An 18566-nucleotide genomic window follows, 5' to 3' on the forward strand; every position below is an offset into this window, starting at 1 on the left:
GAAAGAGACTAAATTTACTCACTTCTCTGACAGCCTGTCTGTACTGGCTCCCTCTCTCCTGAACTCTCAGAGACCGGCGGCCCTGCCCAGTGCCAGTGGAACTACCAAGGATCAGAGACTTGGCTGAGGATTCCCCATAGGCTGGTCAGTTTTTATCAGCTTGACACAAACTAAAGACACCTGAGAAGATGGGTCCTCAATTGGAAAATTGCCTCCATCAAACTTCCCTATGGGAGTTTGTCTGTGAGACACATTCTTGCTAATTGAAGGTGGGTGGGTCTAGCCCACCATGAGAAATGCCACCCGTAGGCAGACAGTTCTGAGTTGTGTAAAAAAGCAAGCTTAGGAAGCCATAGAAGCAGACTAGCATGTGGAAGTCCTTTATGGTCTCTGTTTCAGTTCTTGCTTCAAGTTACTGCCTATGACTTCCCTTGATGATGGACCGTAGCACGTAAGCTGTAGACTGAAATAAACCCTTTTCTTCCCCCAAGTTGCTTAATGTTTTATCACAGTAACAAAAAAAAAGCAAACTAGAGCACCACAGGCCCAAGCAGGGAGCCCAGCGCCTCAGGAAACTCACCTTAACTTAGTGGTGTTTTATGGAGGGTGTCCTGAAGAATCAGTCCAATCTCTGCTCCCTAATTAACTCCACGACTTCTCTGACAGTCCGTGAGCCTCCTCCTCATCTTCTTCCTCCTCCTATCAGAAGCTTCTCTGTCTGTCAGCCTTCAGGTAAAAACAGATCCCTTCGCTATACCAAGAGGTAAGCTGACTAGATACATCCTGGCTTGAGCTACATAGAAGGATCTCTCTCTCTCTCTCTCTCTCTCTCTCTCTCTCTCTCTCTCTCTCTCTCTCTCTCTCACACACACACACACACACACACACACACACACACACACACAAACTTATAGCCAGAGAGACAGAGACGGAGACAGAGAGGTAGACAAAGAAGCTTAAGATAGGAGGAGGAAGAAGAGAAGGAGGGTCCCGAACCGACAGAGAAGTTGTGGAATTATTTAGGGAGCAGAGATTGGGCTGATTCTATAGAACACCCTCTATAAAACACCTCTAAGTTAACTCAGCATGTGTAGAGAAGTACTCATACCTGCTGAGAGTCAACAACATAGTGGCAGCAAGGGCAGCTCCTATGCAAGCAAGGGTCCTGGAATCCCAGGCTGTTCAAACCATGCTGGGAAGGGTGGCCCTTCCCTTCTGTCATGACCAGGTTCAAGTGGTCTCAGGAGCCAGGGCTTCTACCTCATTCTCTAAGGACTTTGTGGGTTATGCTAACCTCAAGGAAGCCTACCTTCTCTGCAGCACACCAGTCCAGGAAGAAAAGGCCCAGAACCATTACATTACATTCGATTCATAACAGAACCCTGAGGTCCTTCTTCCTGACGGCCTATCTTTGTGTCATTACACCCCTCCCCGACACACACACCTAGACCCCTGGTTGCATACTGTTGACATGTGACCTCTTCCTGGACCCGACGTCTTCGTGCAGCTGCTCCTTTGTAACTTAGTATGCTAGGCAGGCTGCAGCCCTTGCTACCTGCGCATCCCTTTCCACCCAATGCTCTTACCATCCTCCCCAGAAACAGGACCTGATCTTTCTGAGGGGCCAAGTGGCTCAGAAGAGATTCCAATCCCCAGGCCACATGGCCTACAACGGTGTTCTGCCCATCTACAGGGTGAGAAGGGTGCCCCAATGCTAGGAGCCATGGGAGCCTCTACAAGGGCCTCATGCCTGCCCCCTGCCTGTGCAGCCCCCACCCCCCACTCGGCTCCAGCAACAATGCTGGAGCTAATTTCATTCAATTCTGCTTTAAAATAGAAAACCCAGGAAATAATTACTTCAGTCAGACATTATTTACTTAAGTAATTCTTTACTCAAACGTCTTTAGGCTTTATTTTACTAATACTACATAATTACGTAATTGTGTAATTAGGAAGAAATTAAATGACAAATGTTTGCAGAGAACAAATGGGGAAAAAAAATAGATCCTTTATTTCCCGGCACGCCTCTGTTCTGTACACTGAACCTTCCCCTCTTCTTGAGGTTCTCCTCCCCCCTCCCCACCCTCCTCCTCCTCTCCCCACCCTTCCCCTCATGGGCTGTCTCTCCCCCCCACCCCCCACCTTGTGGAGCATATAGGACACAAAGTACTTGGATAGCTAGCTGCAGTTTCTGGGTTCCTTAGTCCCAAAGGCCTGTTAGAGTAAACGTTTGTCTCTCCACACAGCCAGGCCAGCCTTCCCATTGGCCACAGAGTCAAGTCCCCTTCCATTTGGTGCCTGAGCACCAATTCACAACAGGCCTAAAAGATGGAGAAAAACAACTAAACAGCCCCAAGCCAGCTCTGCTCTCCTTCACACCTGCAGCCGCCAGTTTCCTGGTCAAAGAGAAGAAGGAAGGGTCCAGCAGGTGGAGCCCAGGCTCCCATAGTGCCTGCCTGAAGAGTCTACCCACAGCACAGGCATGGCACGCACAGCTGGACTGAGCTACTCATGGGAGGAAGCCATCCACTCATACACACCATCGCCCCTCCTTCCTTTCTCCAACCTCAGAGGTTGTAGAAGCCAGCAGAGCTCCCTGCAGCCAAAAAGAAATCAATCAATCAACCACCCACCCAAGGCCCACGGAGCCTGTCTTTTGTTCAGGTGTGCTAAGGGGACACAAAGCAGGCAGGCCCCAGCTATGCTCATTAATACATCAGCTATTTGGAACTTGGATTATAAAACTATGCTATTCACAGTAAAAACTCTTCCTAGGCCAGCTTGCCAGAAAATAAATAAATAAATGAAAGCAAACTCTCTCTCTCTCTCTCTCTCTCTCTCTCTCTCTCTCTCTCTCTCCTAAATGTCCTCAGTTTTTAGTAGTGACAGGTAAGCGATGGCTTCAAGGTTGTTGTGGCTCCTGTCCCACCTCTGGCACTTACAAGCCAGAGGCACTAAGGCCCTCTTTCACTGTCCCAAATTTTCCAGTTGAATGAGGGAATTCACACCTATGGGGTTGCTGTGAGAACTGAACAGGTCAGTGCAACCAGGCAGTGGGAACGGTGTTAAGCAAGCAGTCCTCACGACTGTGTCCAAGGTATGGCTTCAAACCCAGCCTTGTGGCCAAGAGACCTTTCTAGACTCCTCATTTTAGGGTCAGTTGTAGAAGAAACACAGCGTCTGAAAGCCTTAGAATTGCTTCTGAAAATCTCTCTTACTCTAATAAGGAGAAGGAATATGACCTGCTCTGATGTCCCTTTTTATTATGAGACTATGATGAAGAAATAGAGTGAGTGATGGAGACAGATTCACACCAGCACAGAAGGTGGGTCTTTGGTTACTACCTTAGGGTGGAGTCCAGGGGCTGGAGAAAGAGCTCAGAGAACGCAAACCCATATTGGGCATCCTAAACTCTTTGGAAAGCAGCAGAAAGAAGAGGCTTGTGTATTTGACTATCCCAGCTCCCCACAGTTTCTGAAGGAATAGACAGACAGAGTTCCAACATCACTTCCCACCACCACCACCACCACACACACACACACACAAGCCACTTGTCATTGAGGTGACAAACAGTGCTGTCTTTCTGAGCCTCAATTTCCTCAATTATAATCAAGTCTTAGAAAAATCATTAAACTCTCCTTCATGCGATTGGTAAACAGACTGCATAAGACTTTTGCAAAGTGCTTAGTTCAGGGGCCCTGGTTTATACTAGGAATGCAATAGACAATAACTCATTTATTCATTATTATCATTATTGTTTTATGGAACTATCACTAGGTCCTGCCAATGAAGTAGCTCTCGGCAGGTGTTAGGCTTGGGAATTTAGGGAAAGGTGGGGATGCTTTGCAGACAACAAGGGTCAAAAAAAGTGGGGGCAGGGGTGGGGAAGAAGAGATGAAGGGAATTCTAAGGAGCTGCAGCACTGAGGTAGATCAGAGCCAATGTAAGGCCTGTGACCAGTCAGCCAGGATTGCTGTCCCCATGTCCTGCTGGATGTAAAGGACAATTAGGCTTGAGTGTAGCTGAGAGTCTCTGTGTAAAACACATTTCCACCTGTTAGGAAGGAGATTTTAAACCCCTTCCCAGCCTTCCTCACATTATCATCCACAGGGAAAATGTGCTCACAGTCCATGAAAGGTAAACTCGGAGAAAGGAGGTTCAAGATTTCCATTGACAGCGGCCTTCATGCCTAGCCACAATCTTCCTACCCTGTTTGTCTACTGGGTTCCTGTTCCCTGATGGAGCTTGGTCTGGGTATGTTTTCTGTTAACCAGTGTGCTTGCTCCAGCATCTCCCCAAAGCTTTCTCTCTGGCTTCAGTGACTCATGCAAGCTCTCCCAAGCCTGGTTCAAATTTTGCATTTGCCTAGGTCCCCCTTAGACTCATCTCTGTGCCCCCAGCTTTCAAGACTAGCATAGGACAAATCACCAGAAGGGCTAAGATGACCAAAATGAGAACAACCATGCTCTCTCTCTCTCTCTCTCTCTCTCTCTCTCTCTCTCTCTCTCTCTCTCTCTCTCTCTCTCATTTCCATTTAGTTCAGCGAGAAGAATATTTTCAGTGTCTACCTTGGGATGTGCAGCTCAGAAGCAAGTGCATGCACGTGCGTGTGTATCTGTATGGGGAGTGTTCTATGATGATATAAATAAAAGGGAATTATTTGGGAGTATTTTTTTCAGCTCATTTCATATCTTTCCAAAGACAAAAACTCAGGACAGCCTTGAATGTTCTCTAGGCCACGTTGTAGGCAATCAATACCGATCGATGAATAAGCTGAGTTTTTAAGTTCTGGAGTTTTTTTCGCAAGTTGAGTCCCAGAGTCCAGAGACAATATCAGTCCCTCAGCCCTCAAGTCCCCCGGCCGATCCTTGGTGCTGTCTCTTACTGCTGGTGAGCTGAGGGCCTATAGGAATAATCAGACTTTAGCAATTAAGAAGGGCTACTCCCCTTACAAGGCTAGGGAGAGCCAGTCCCACACCACCACAGGCCTCTGTTCTGGGCTGTTTGTTAACCTCACAGATTATTATGAGAGGCACAGGGAAGCTAATCACCTCCCTGGTGGACACCAGCCTCCCCCTGGCTCCTGCTCCTACATCATCGGTACTTGACCTGGCTCCCCCAAACCTTCCAGGCTACCTACTGGCTACTCTGAGGAGTAGCAAGAGGTGAGCACACATGGGTAGCATTTACGGAATCATCTTCCCCAAGAGGGTGACCTCTGCTAAGAGCCCCCAAGGGCAAACACTGAAGAGGAAGGGGGAAGGAGGGAGCACGGAGGAGGGGCAGAAAGAGGACCTTTAAAAAAGCATCCTAGGCTAAGGCTACCCTGGCACTTACTGGTCTCTGGTTAAGAAGTAATTAGCACAACCAAGAGGAAGCACTGGAGAGGAAGGAAGCCTCGGCTTGGCCCTGCTCTTCCACTCCAAATCAATGACAGGTAATGGAGGAGGGTGATTAGCATTTCCGCTTCCTTCCCTGAGACTGAAGAAAAGAACACAAACTTTAGTTGCAACAAAGGGACATGTAGCTCAGTGGGAGGACTTCCTCTTCATGCAGAGGCTCTGCTCCCTTACAAAATTCCCATGAATCCTTATGTGTCCTGCTCAAACCCTAAGGGCCCCATTGGGTAGGAGAGCCAGGTCCTGTGAGTCAAGGCTTTCCCTCCCATTCCAAGGCTACAGATGGGCTCGTCCTTGCTCTGACCTGGCTGGCATTCACCTGTCCCTCCTCAGGCTTTGCCTGCGTGGGTCGGATGTGTTGCGCCCTGGTGTGCAGTCTAACGTAAAGCATGTATGTGCTCAGTAGACACACTGGCTTATGCTGAGAGGCCAAGGGAGTTCTGCCGTTCTCGCCATTTGTGGGATTACATCCAAATAGTGGCTTAACAAGGGAGACAAAGAAGAAAGGTATAAGCCCAGTTGCCTCATTCCTTCCTCCAGACCAGCTTATAAGCTGAGTGTTATGAATCCCTTTAAAAAAAAAATTATTTGCAAACAGGCTCACAACTACCAGGCAAGCAACTTCAGCAAGAATGAGCTTGCTTGGTTTAGAGCCAATAAGGAAAAAGGACTCTTCAACCTTCCTAACGCTGAGACCCTTTAATCAGCTCCTCATGCTGTGGAGACCCCCAGTCATTAAATTATTTTCACTGTTACTTCATAATTGTAATTTTACTACTATTATGAATGTAAATATTTTTGGACATACAGGTTTGCCCAGAGGGTTGTGACCCACAAGTTGAGAAGCACTGGTTTAGACAGGGAGGACTACAACCCATGATGGCAGAGAAGGCACAGACATCACAGGAAGATGAAACACTGGGTACATTGCCTGCTGTCAGAAAGCAGCGATGGGGCAGGAACTGAAATCCGATCATAAGCGTCAAGGCCACCGCACAGTAACTCACTTTCTTCAGCGGAACTCCCCAACCTTCCAAAGCAAGGCGAGCACTTGGAGACCAAGTGTTCAACCTCATAAGCCTATGGAGGGCATGGGACCGTCAAGCCCCAACAGACATCGTTTCTCCCGGAATATTAACTAGCCAGTGACAGGCAAAGCTGTGGGAGAGGAATGTTCTAAAACCTGAATCTCCTTGCCCATAGCACTTGCTCTTGGACACACTAGCTCCCCATGTGAGGTCAATCTGACTTAGATTAATAATAACAAAATACTGTCCCAGAATGCAGGGGAAATAACACGTGGGAAGATGCCTAGCATCACTAAACACCAAGGGAATACAAAGCCAAGCCACAATAGCCTATTACCCCATGGCGATGAGGCTGGCTCAAATGAAAGAAAAGGAAAGGAGGGGGCGGAGATAAAGAGAAGTTCTAAGGAGAACAGAGACAGCAAGAGAGCAGAGCCTTTGGCTTACCCAGCTAGAAAGGATGAAACTTTGTATCACTGCTATAGAAAACAACACAGCGGTCCTCCAAACACTAAAAATAGAATTAGCATAGGATTCAGCAATTCTACTTCTGGGTATGTTGCAGGACAGTTTGAAATGAATCTTGAAGAAAAATTGCAACCTCCATGTGTATTCATAGCCCCATTATTCGTGGCTGATGGGTAGAAAAGCAAGGGTCTATCAACAAAAGAATGGCTAAGGAAAACGGAGCCTAGTCCTACAGTGGAATGTTGTGAGGCCTAAAATGTGAGATCCCTGCACTAGGGTATAACTCAGTGGCACCATGTTGTTCTACACAAGACCTTGGGCTCTATGGTCAGCATGGAAAAAAGCAAGCAAGGGGAGGAACGAAGGAAGGATAAAAGGAAGGAAGGGAGAAAGGGAAGAAGCATTAGCAATATAAGCCAGGATGCCACATATTCGTATAAGGTATCCAAAGCCATCAAAATAATAGAGGCAAAACATGTAATACTGGTTACCTGGAGCCAGAGAGTGAGGAAGAACGTCCTGTTCAATGGGCACCGACTCTCAAGTGTTGCAAAATGAAAAGTTCTGGAAAGTTGTTACACAACGTGAATCTATTTAACTACTCCCCATCAATTCGAAGTAGTCCAGCCGGTCAAGGTTATGTTATGCAGGTTTTACCACAATTAATGAATCCCTACATTCTTCATATCTGCAGTCTTGCACTCTGGAAGGCTACTAGTTTACATCCCTGTTGGTTCTCTTCTCCTGAGCCCTCTCCCCTTTTCTAAGAGTGAAGCACTGTCTCTCCTGCAGCCTAGCACCCAGCACCTTCCTTAGTCTTAGCCTCATTCTGGGAGGCAGGGCAGGCCAGCCCTGAGCCTAGCAGCTACCTTTGTTCTCACAGGCGCCCCCTGAAGGGCAGTCATGGTAAAGATTAAAGCAATCCTCACTGGCTTCCATCGCAGGACCCCATGGGTTCACTGCTCTCTCTAGACACTCCTGGGCAAGGAACTATTTATTGGTTTATCACAGGTCAGCTGAGGGTCATACATGTTCATATACACACATGTACAGGGGCAGGGTGAGGAACAGAAAGTGAAAGCTAATTTCCCAGTATAGCCACTGTGCACAGCCTCCTCTCTGCAGGCCACCTCACTGTCTCACCTCTCCCAAGACAGCTGCCTGGTGCTAATTGTTTGCTGTCCGGCTGCAAATTTTGGCCTTTCCACCACAGTCCAGATGTTGTCGTCGGCCAGCCCCAGACGGCTGGGCCGGCCTAGGGTCTGGCTCTCGCCTGTCTGTCTTGACATCTTCAGTGGATAATGGAACGCAAGGATGTGAGAGGCAGAGCAGGTGCATGCTAATGAGGAGATCAATTTTAATTATGATTTTAATTAAACACCCGATCCAGTAGGAAATATGACAAGACCTGGGCCGGGGCTGTGCAACCTGGAAGGAGGGAGGGAAGCCAAGAGAGGAGGCCAGGGGAAAGGTGAGAGCCTTCCAGGCCTCCACAGGCTTTAAAGGAAGTAAAGGCTGCTGCTGGATCCTGTGTCACCGGGCATCCACACCTGGAAACAGCTGCCTCTGTGGTGCTTTCAGGCATGCAGCTTCTGGGAAGAGAAAAATCCTAGCACGGAGGAGACCTTTTTACTCACCATGCCACTCCCCACTTCCTACGGGGTAAACTGGGGGTCAAAGGGGACTGTGCCTGTCTTTGACCCGCACACTGTCCTCACAATGGACTGGCATCCCTCTGATGAAGCACTTACCACACTACATAGCCATGGGTGCATCACAGCCTCTGTGTTTACAGCAAGGGCTTCCGAGGTCTGAGAGTTGTCTTCACAATCCCAGACCCACATGACAAGGCAGGTGACTCTCACGGAGACACCACTGCTTGGCAGTCTGGTGCTTTCTCTACTTCCAAAAAGTGTCACAGAATACAGAACCTTTCCCAATGCCACACTCCTCCCACACCCGGACCAATGCCACACAGGCAATAGGTCCTCAGGAAACAAGTGCATCATGGGTAACTTCACTCAGTTTAAAGTCCATAACATCTCATGAGAGGGGAGGAACAGTGCCCACTAATGGCTCAGTTGTCCTTTCTCATATTAGCTTCTTCTTCTTTTGCATGTGTCTATTTGTGTTGTGTCTACGTGAGTATGTATGTATGTATGTATGTATGTACGTATGTATGTATATATGTGCAGGTAAATGCCAAAAGTTGATGTTAGGGGCCTTCCTGATTCAGCCTTCACCTTTATATTTTAAGGCAGGGTCTCTCACTTGAACCTAAGTCTTCCTGGCTCAGCCAGCCAGTTTTCTCTGGGAACCTCCTAGCTCTACTTCCTGTGTGCTGGGGTTACAGGGAAGCCATGGCACTCTGCAATCCAATATTTCATGTGGATGCTGAGGTGCCAAGCTGTGGTTTTCCCACTTGTGTAGCAAACGCTTTACTCATGGAACCAGCTCCCTGGCCCTCACTCTGGCTCTGTTGAGGCAAAATTAAGAAAAAATGGGAATATTTAAGGTGTTTTGATGGAGGTTTCTTAATAAAGTGTACTTTGAGTTGATGATGAATTATTAATTGTAACTAATTTGTTGATCATTAGCTCTCTAGAACTTACTTTTTTATAGGGGGAGTGAGGTATATTGTGGGGTGCTAAGGATGGAGCCCAAAGCCTCATGCATGCAAGGCAGTCACCTGAACTATAGTCCCAGCCTCTTAAAACTGGAAGATTGTACCTCCTCAACCCTACCCCTGGACCCCCGACATGTGCCCTCTGTTAACTGCCTTCTTCGTTTCAGTGAATTGGACTTGCTGAGATCTCACACACACACACACACACACACACACACACACACACACACAGGTGAGATTGTGAAACAAGTAGGGCGTCTCTGCCTGTGCCTGTGTTAACTCACTTGGCATAATGTCCTCCAGGTTCATCTGCTTGGTTACAGTGGCAGGATTATATTCGTGACAAAGGATGAAAGGATCCTTGCGTGTCTGAACAATGTTTTCTTTGTTTCTCCATCCGTGGATAAACCATACCTTCATACCATGGCTACTGTAGGCTACAAGCAATGTGAGAGCCCAGCTACCCCTTCTGCAATGTGTTTGCGATCTCTCAACACTGCCCTAGTGGAAGACGTCAATATGCATGTGCTTGTATGCATCATGCAGGTGAGTGTGCATGTGAGCACATGTGCGGGAATGTGTGTGTGTGTGTGTGTTGGCAGATGCTAGGAGATAATACGAAGTGAGACTTCAGAGACTATGGAACTAGTCCCATGGGACTACCACAAAGGTCTAACTGGAAGAGATGCCCCATATGAGCTCTGTCCAACACAACTTGTAGCCAACATAAATGCTTTGTGCCACTTCTGTGTGACCTGGTGATCCAGAGCCACATACCGCTCTGCAGCATTTGAAATGCCATACTTTGACTGAAGGGCGGAAACCTTTAGAATTTCAATTTGAATTAATTTAGATGCGAACATCCGCATATCACTATAGCTACCATAGTGTCAATGCAGCCAGAGAGCCCCTGGTCAAGTTCTTCCTTTGTCCAGTAGATGTGTAGCTCTTAGATACCCCCCACCTAACCCAGGGGCTCCTAGAGGTGCCATCTCAAGCCTCCACACTTTTACAATTGCCTTTAGGTGCAAGGAAGCATGCGTATAAGGGAGTTCCAGGTAGGGATGTTAGCAGAGTCCCTAAGCCCCAAATGCAAAGACCCCAAAGATCAACCCCAGTTCCCAGATAATCTCACAGTAGGGAGCTGGAAACAGGGTCCAAACCTTGGAATACAGATGCAGCAGATGTTGCCGAGGTTTCTATTGATGCCCTGGCAGGGTGAACCCACCTGGTCCCTTCACATAAGCAATGTGAGGTATTCCCAGCCCAGGCCCCAGCAACTACAGTCTTGTCACTGGCACTAACAGAGAAGCTGAATTGGAGATGGTGACAGAAGTTAATTGGGATTAGATGTGCATGTTCCATGGCTAACAAAAGCACAGATGCTTGGGAGTCTCATCTCAAGCCAGGCCACACTCTCCACTCTCTCCCCCTCCGCCCTCTGCTTCCTTTCCACCTGACCCCCCAGGAATCCATTGCCTCCAGATGTCCCCAAGAGCTATCAGTTGGGCTCTTTCCCCCTCCCTCATGTTATGACTCAATATCAGTTGAACCTTTTTCATAATGAACCAGGTCATTTGTGGGAGGGATGGAACAAACAACAGCTCTTGGCCTCCCTTGAACACACTCATCTCGCCTCCTCTCCTCCTCTCATTTCCTCTCCTGCTCCACTCTTTGGGCTGTCAGGGGGAAAGGTGAAATCAGGGTGACCACGAATCACAGCTATAATCAGAACACAAAAAGACGCCTGTGTCCCAGCATAGCTTAGACTCCCAGATCAGTGAGAGATGAAGGTCCCTAGAGAATTTTCCCAGCATGCCCCATGGCTTCTTACTGTTGGGCAACTGAATCCCAAGCTTCGGATAGACCAAAGTTCTCAGATTCTGGGAGTTCATTCGCCAGGAGCATCTACTTAGAAAGGATGTGTTCAGAATTCTCTCTTCCTTTCTAGCAAGAGTGGGACTAGGGAGGACAGACAATAAGACGTCTCCATCTGTGATTCTGAAAGCAATCATGTCCTTCTCATCCCTAATCCAACTGGGTTCCGTGTCAGCTGTGCCCTAGAGTGCAATCACATTTCCCCCAACCTCAGACTCAGACTCATATACCCAGGACTCCAGGGAGGACAAAGGCAGTTTCTTCACTGTGGGCACAGTCATCTTCCTGGGAAGGATCCTGCTGAGCCATGCCTGCCTGCCTGTCTGAGACCTGTTAGCTGAGACAGACGAAAATGTAAGAGACAGCCTGCTGACCTCCTCCTGGAGCAGAGCAGAAGTGGAGCACATGCAGAGCAGGGAGGAGAGGGCTTGGGGAGGCAGGCTGCTCAGGGAGGCAGGCTGCTCAGGGAGGCAGGCTACACACCTATCAGCAAAGGAGTGGGCCAGCCACAGACTGGGCAGCTCATCTACCAAGCTGGCCCTTCTCACAGAGTCTCAGCTAGATGGATGGAATTATCTGAAATAACTGACAAAGTGTGTGTGTGTGTGTGTGTGTGTGTGTGTGTGTGTGTGTGTAGACCAGAGGACAACCTCAGGTATCTTCTACTATTTCTTTTTGAAACAGGGTCACTAGTGGGCCTGAAACTTGCCAATAGGCTAGGCTGGCTGGCTAGCAAGCCCCCAAGATCCACTTGTCCCTGCCTCCTCAGCACTGGGATCCCAAGTGTGCACCACCTTGCATTTTCTTACATAGGTTCTAGGGATCAAATTCATGACCTCATACTTGAAGACAAGCATTTTATGAATTGAGTTCTCATCTCAGCACATCTTCCCCACCCCCCAACTCACTGATTATTTTCACTCTTTTCCTTCAGAAGGCAGCCTGGGTACAAAAGCATTAACTAGCAGGGTCTGTGGTAGGCATCCTTGTGCCTTCTTCATGGAATTTCAGCAATTATAGAGTGCCTACTGTGCGCTCCTTTCTTCTCGCCATTGACCCTTGCTAGACTGATGTCTATTTCTCTAAGAATGATGGCTCTGGATAGTGAAGGAAAGGGAATGGGAGGCACTGAGTAGAGCAGAAAGCAAAAGAGGGGCCTGATGGGCACTGTGTCGGTGAAGGCTGGCATTCAGATGTTTGCCTGCCACAGTTTTGGCCCCAGAGTTACTGAAACCCTAAAGATCACATGCTTAGTTCTCTCTCTCTCTCTCTCTCTCTCTCTCTCTCTCTCTCTCTCTCTCTCTCTCTCTCCCTCCCTCCCTCCCTCCCTCCCTCCCTCCCTCCCTCCCTTCTTTTCTTTCTTCCTTTCTTTTTTAAAGACAGGGTTTCTCTGTGTAGCCCTGGCTATCCTGGAACTCACTCTGAAGACCAGGCTGACCTCAAACTCAGAGATCCACCTGCCACTGCCTCCCAGGTACTGGGATTAAAGGTCTGTGCCACCACTGCCTGGCTGCATAGTAACTTCTAAGATCCAAGAGGTGGGAGACAAGCTGAGTAAAAGTTTACCAGATCTTCCCCACACAAGGAAACTTGCCTGCACTTAGTAAACCGGAGGTGGATACAGGACTCATGTGAGTTCCAGATGAGCACACCCACTACATTCAAAGGCAAAGGACCTTGGAAAGCTGTTATTTAAAACGGCATGCCCTCACAGCTCTCCTGAGCTTGTTCATAATGAGAGAGCCTCACAGCCAAGGGGACCCACATCTTGCCCCTCAATCTGTGCAAACATGTTTCTTCTGCTGCCTGCTTCCCAAAGCCCAGCAATGCCATCATTCTTTCTGGGCAATTAGTAAGCCCTGACCAATGTACAAAGGCTTTATTAGCACTGACAACATTTTTCCACCATCCAAAGGTCACCATGGATGCTAGAGATTAGAATCCTTTTCTGACGCATCCTTCTTAGTGGGGATGGGGGCAGGTGAGTTGTGTTTGCTGTTCTTTGTCTCATCACTGGAAAATGTTGCAATCCAGGCAGACTTTAAGAATAATATAACAGAAAACACAGTTCAAGTCCAGCTCAAGCCTTGACATTCTATTCTGTAAGCTTCTTCATGCATACATTAGAGAAATTATCAGCCAACATTTACTGAGGTCCTTTTACATGTGAGGCATCCCAGGAGACCCAAAGACATGTAAGGTGAAATCTTGAACCTCACTTGACGAAATTTACACCATTTTTTGAGGTAATGCATTCAGGGCAGACAGATATCTTCTCAGATGAAAACCCCTACACAACCATACAGAGAGCATGCCCGTGGAATATAGCACAGAGGTGCTGGAGATATTGGTCATGAACATGCTATCTTCAACAGAGGGAAGTACAGGCCAAGTGTTAGGGAGAGAGCAGGGCAGGTGACTGTATAAAGACCAATGGAGTACTTATTAAATCTAAGCATAGACGAACAATTTGGATTTAGTTGGAAAGAGGAGGATGCTGAAGACGTTCTAGATAGTTAAGTTGAAATGAGGCAGAAGGTCAGGATAGAAGATCCCAGATAAAGCTCATTAGATAGAGAAAAATCTAGCTACAAAGAAAGCCAATGGGCAAGGTGGGGTGGGGAGGTGTGTGCACTGGGGCCAAACACTGCTAAAAAACTCTACAATGGTGTCATGACCCATAGTTTGAGAATGGCTGTTCTAGATGAACTCTGTCCTACCAGAGAACTATGGTCAAGATCAATCCAGACCTATATCAGGCAACAGTAAACAGATGCCCACCCAGTAGGACTAGTGGGCCCACTCCCTTAAAGATGACAACTTGCCCAGTTTTCCTCAGAGAGCCACACCCATCTTTTAATAGTAAGGAACAAGGCTTTCCACCTAAAAGTCCTTCTTCATTTCCCTACCTCCAAATGCTTCACTTTCTCTTCATCTGCATCCATCTTTCCTTTCTCCTTCCCTCCCTCCAAGTCCAGTGGGGTGAGAGGCGATCTCCTGTGGTCTAGTTCCTGCCTGAAAACTCTACTTCAGGGTCTTTTTCCTTTCACTGTGTGAAGTTTTCATTCCCAAACTTCACATCTCCCTCGTGAGTTCATCTTCTCATCACCGAGATCAAATGCCTTAAAGAGAAGCAACCTTGGGGAGGAGATATTTACGTTGGCTCGTGGTTTGAGGGTACAGTCCATCATGACAAGGCCCCCATGGTGGTGGGAGTTGCTCAGAGCTGGGCCAGCAGATGTGTGAGACGATGTTAGCATTGATGGACCCCGAGGCAGGGCTGGAGTAGCAGGCCATCCTCCTAATGACTCACTTCTTCCAGCTGGGCCCCACCTCCTAAATCAGCACTGTATTCAGAGGACCAAGTATTCAGACATTTGCGGCCCTGGGAGATATTTCACATCCAAACCACATCTCCCAGCTTCAACTCTCTAATCAATTGTTTATTTATACTCTAGAATATCCCATCTTAAAATCAAAGCCTTCCTTGCCCTGCTCCTTCCTCTTGTAACCACCCAGTCTCTGTATTGACTGCTTCCTCACCAAGCAGCTCAGACATGAGACATACTTTCTCTACTTTTTACCTTCAAACTTCATCACCATGTCCTCCTCAGCTGCCCTCTCCTAACCCTTCCCCCAGGACAGGGAGTTGTGGAGCCCTGTGAGCCCTCTCTAGTGTGCTCTTCTTGTTCAGTTCTTCGATATCATTTAACCAGTCACTCTCCCCTTCCTGAAGCTCACCTGTCTGTGTGGTGTAGCTGCCCCTGGTTTCCTCCTAACTTTCAAAATGTTCCCACTTCTTTCCTAGATGAGGAAACTAAGACACATAAAGAATTTTCCAGGCTACTTACCTAGTAACTATAAAAGACAAGACTAGGGTAGAGTTTGAGTCCTGGGCCTATGCTGTTAAACACAATATTATGTCTGGGGTATTTTGTTGTTGTTGCTCTTGACATTGTTCGTTCCTCCGTTTAAAGCATCATTAGGATAGGACAGGACAGGACAGGACAGGGTAGGGTAGGGTAGGGTAGGGTAGGGTAGGGTAGGGTAGGGTAGGGTAAGGTTGGATAAAATAGGGTAGGGGAGGTAAGGTTAGGTAGGCTGCAATAGCATTCAACGTTAGTCCTAGCAGCTTATCATAATAGGTCACTTCCTCCTCATGCACTGTCCACGACACACCTTAGGGGATCTGTTTGAGACAGTTACTCAAGAACTCAAACAACAGAGGCCTAAAAGCATGCTGCTATAGGAAAGAGAGAGACTGGAGAGTCACAGATAGGCTTTTCTCTGTCATTCCTGCTCCTGTTTCCTTATTAAGATCTAGTCTCTCAGCCTAGCCTCACTACTAGTAAGAAGAGCAAGGCTGGGAGAGAATATAGACTCTTGGCTGAGACGCCATAGGCTCAGAATTACACTGTAAGGCCAGAGTTTCTCCAGGGTCAGTTCCAGGTTCTTGTCTTTCCCCACAGTTTCAGCGTCCATGTAACACTTCTTAGATTTATTTCTTTAGCCCCATTCTCAGGCTCATTTCACAGTGCCAGTTCCACCTATAAAACTATCTAACTTGACATCTCAAAGGAGGCTCTCAAACGGTTCTTAAATTTAATATATTTCAAAACAAAATGCTTGGCATCCTCCCCTATCACAATTGTCCACCCAACCCATCTCGTGGCGGTAAATGATTCCTCCATCCGTTAGTCATTTTACTAGAGACCAGGGGGTTGGATTATTTCCAACATCTCCCTTCATTTCCTATATTCAATCTACTGCCAACCATAGATTAACTTATCTTCAAAAAATGTCAAATGTACTCAGTCACTGTCAATGCTGTTATTCTTATCTAAGGTACCTGTATCTCATGCCTAGATATTACACCATTCTCCTCCCTGATCTCCAAAATTAGTCTCTATGCCCTTCTAGAACATCTTTGAAGGTGTGCCAGCATCATATTTATAAAGTGCATATTAGATCGGACCATTTATACACACACATACACCCCAACCAGTACCTGCTCTGTTGCCTGGGCTTAGACCCAAAATCCTTAAAAGGTTCCTTCCATAAAGCCCCATGCCTACATGACATTGTCTTGGCGGGCCCTTGTACACAAATGCTACCACTAGCTCTTCTGTCACTTGAATACACTATGTCTTCACCAAAAGCAGTCTTCACAGGAGACTCTACTTTTCACATTTTTTCACACACTACTGAATGAAGTCCATCTCCGACATGAACATTCTGCTAAACATCATTCCCCAATAAAGGCCTTCCATGAAAGCTTCAGTGTAAATGAGACCCACTTCAGACCTCTGAACTCCAGAACTAGAAGAATTTGTGTTGTGTTAGCTCTTTAAGTTTATGGCAGGAGGAGTGTCCTACTGTGCTCTCAGAACACCCTACTCTCTTGCTCCATGGCACAAACTGCAATCTGTCATGATGTACATCTTAGTATCTTTTGACTTTTTATTTAATGTCTTGCTGTCCCAGAGCCATGAGTCCCATGGCAACTATAATGGAACACACATTGAACCACTATTCCATGGTCTGTCCAGAATATCAGGAGTACAGCACCTCAACAGTCAATAATCGTCAAATGAAAGGGCCAATGGAATACTGGTCTGTTCCCTTCATGGATCATCCAATACCACCTTCCTGCAGACTTGCCTCCCTGTCTTCCCTGATCATTCATTCTCTGTGGATATTTATGGTCATGTAACATTGACTTTTTACTCTCTAGTTCTCCAAAGAATGTGTGGAACTGGGTAACTTAAAATAGAGTGACTGAACCTAAGGACACTGCAACCACATCCCTCATGGGTAAACTGCACTGGACCATACATTCACTACCTCTTTGTTCACTTTTTCAAACTACTCAATCAATAGTGAACTCCTCTGTCTGGTTTGCAAGATCGTCATGAGCTGGCTCCTCCTGCCGTACACTCACAGGATTAATACAACACAATTACTATCTTCTGGCTCTGGAGCTCAGAAGTCTGAAGTGGTTCTCACCAGGGTAAAATTCATGTTGGTAACCCTGCAGATTTTCCTGGATTTGGGGAGGATCTGGCTCCTTGCCATTTGCAGTATATAGAGGCCACCTGCATCTTGTATCTCTGTCTCTTTCTGTCTCTGTCTGTCTCTTGTGTCTCTGTCTGTCTCTCTGCATCTCTCCTGCTTCTTTCTTCCCCTCAAGAAAAGCTTGGATTTCATTGATCCCATCACAAAACCCAAAACCATCCATCTCCCTAGCTCCCTATGTCAAGATCAACTGACTAATGACCTTAATTCTGTCTATACCCCTTTGTCTAGCTGAGCACTCTAGGGATTGAGACATGGACATAATTGCAGAGACCATGCATCATCTAACACTGGTTTCACTTTATCCACTTCTCATTCCCTCTGCAAGTTTCTCAATGAGCTCTTCTCAGTGTGACTCTGCATAGCACAGACTACGGTCTGCCACTGCCAATTGTCCCTCCTGAAACGAGCTAAGGAAACCTGTTTTCCCGGTCACTATGTTGATTACACAAAGGAACATTTGCACAGCAATTGGGGAGACAAGCTTGTAGATGGGAAAGTCCTTTATTCTGGCTTCCAAAGTCCAGGTTTAAATCTTGATTGCTTAATACTTAATAACGGTGTGACTGTAGAAGATGATATAATCTTCATAGATTCCCTCCAAGCCATCATTTCCTGGACTGTGAAGTGGTGATGTTAGAAATAACTCCTCTTGGAAGACACGATGGAGATCCGATGAAGCAGGTTCTGCAGAGCATTTTACATGCAGTCATCGATCCATACAACTGGGGGTTGTGATCACCACGCAAGAGCCCCTGATAGATTGCAGCTACTCTCGATTGACAGGAGAGTTCCTGATAAACTGTAGCTGTCCCTCCTTGCTTGTTGTACTTGACTTCAGTCCTTTATCTGGCCAACGCTCAGCTTAAACATTGTGTCTTCAGGAAAACCTTGCCCTTTTTCCCAGGCAGAGGTCATTAGCTTCTCCCACACTGTGTTACTGTAACACTCAGCATGCATTTCCATTACAGCATTATTCGTTAATGCACCATGTGGAGGTGGTGTTTTATACACCAACACCAACACAGATGTAGCTCCTCGAAGGCAGGTACCATGTCTTATTCTTTCTATACACAGTACACAGGACCTTGG

At 47.1% G+C, this 18566-nt stretch overlaps 2 long non-coding RNA genes across 2 annotated transcripts in view; both read right to left on the minus strand.

The window, feature by feature from the left end:
* The window catches only part of LOC147002005 (uncharacterized), a 107201-nt gene that overhangs the window by 69431 nt on the left and 19204 nt on the right, over positions 1-18566 (minus strand). The gene's annotated exons all lie outside the window — the stretch shown is intronic.
* LOC115031897 (uncharacterized) lies at positions 2152-8846 on the minus strand. The gene is made up of 4 exons (XR_015048945.1): positions 8647-8846; positions 5704-5880; positions 5338-5481; positions 2152-4903 (listed from the first exon to the last, which is right to left on the minus strand). It is a non-coding gene; the product is annotated as an uncharacterized LOC115031897 (long non-coding RNA).

The sequence above is a fragment of the Mus caroli genome, unplaced genomic scaffold, assembly GCF_978045245.1.
Source record: "Mus caroli unplaced genomic scaffold, Mus_caroli_1 scaffold_11, whole genome shotgun sequence".
Taxonomy (NCBI): Eukaryota; Metazoa; Chordata; class Mammalia; order Rodentia; family Muridae; genus Mus; species Mus caroli.